The sequence below is a fragment of the Saccopteryx leptura genome, chromosome 11 (assembly GCF_036850995.1).
Source record: "Saccopteryx leptura isolate mSacLep1 chromosome 11, mSacLep1_pri_phased_curated, whole genome shotgun sequence".
Lineage (NCBI taxonomy): Eukaryota > Metazoa > Chordata > Mammalia > Chiroptera > Emballonuridae > Saccopteryx > Saccopteryx leptura.
In genome coordinates, this window is record NC_089513.1 from 37875550 (window position 1) to 37876624 (window position 1075).

Consider the following 1075-nt stretch of genomic DNA (forward strand, 5'->3'; position numbering starts at 1 on the left):
ACCCCCAAAAATATCAAAAACTATTTTTTCATTCTATTTATTTTTATTATTTTTACTTTTAAATTAATTTAATGGAGTGACATGATTAATAAAAGTACACCGGTTTCAGGTAAACATCTCTATAGTTTTGTGGGTTTTTTTTAATTTTTCTGAAGTTGGAAACGGGGAGGCAGTCAGACAGACTCCCGCATGCGCCCTACCGGGATCCCACCAGCATGCCCACCAGGGGGCAATTCTCTGCCCATCTGGGGTGTCGCTCTGTTGCAACCAGAGCCATTCTAGCGCCTGAGGCAGAGGCCACAGAGCCATCCTCAGTGCCCGGGCCAACTTTGCTCCAATGGAGCCCTGGCTATGGGAGGGGAAGAGAGAGACAGAGAGGAAGGAGAGGGGGAGGGGTGGAGAAGCAGATGGGCGCCTCTCCTGTGTGCCCTGGCCGGGAATCAAACCCAGGACTCCTGCACCCTAGGCCGATGCTCTACCACTGAGCCAACCAACCAGGGCCTCTATAGTATTTAAACTGTTGATTACATTGTGTGCCCATCACCCAAAATCAAATCATTTTCTGTCACAGTATATATGTCCCACTTTATAGCACTCCCTCCAACCCCTGCAACTCTTATAAGAGAAACACATGGTTAATTTCCACCAAAATACTCCAGGCTGCCTCTCAGAGTTAGAAAATTTAGCAAAATATCCAGTCGTATCCATTGACTGAAAGCACCTAAATTTTAACCCAAGCTTGGTAGATTAATTTTTCGAATATTTTTTATTCCTATTTGTTTATTTATTTATTTAAGTGATAGGTAGGGAGTTAGAGAGACAGACTCTTGCATGTACTCCAAATGGGATCTACCTGGCAAGCTGCCTACCAGGCGATGATGTGCCCATCTGGGGTTGCTGCTTCATTGCTGGGCAATTGAGCTATTTTAGCGTCTGAGGCAAGGCCATGGTGCCATCCTCAGCACCAAGGGCCAACTTGTTCAAATGAGCCATGCTTCCAGCAGGTGGGGAAAGGAAGAGAGAGAGCGAGAGCAAGAGCGAGAGAGAGAGAGAGAGAGAGAGAGAGAGAAAGAGA

At 46.2% G+C, this 1075-nt stretch overlaps 1 non-coding gene across 1 annotated transcript; it reads right to left on the reverse strand.

The window, feature by feature from the left end:
* Positions 1–425: 425 nt before the first annotated feature.
* On the reverse strand, positions 426–501 carry TRNAP-AGG (transfer RNA proline (anticodon AGG)). Its single transcript has one exon. It is a non-coding gene; the product is annotated as a tRNA-Pro (tRNA).
* Positions 502–1075: the final 574 nt, after the last annotated feature.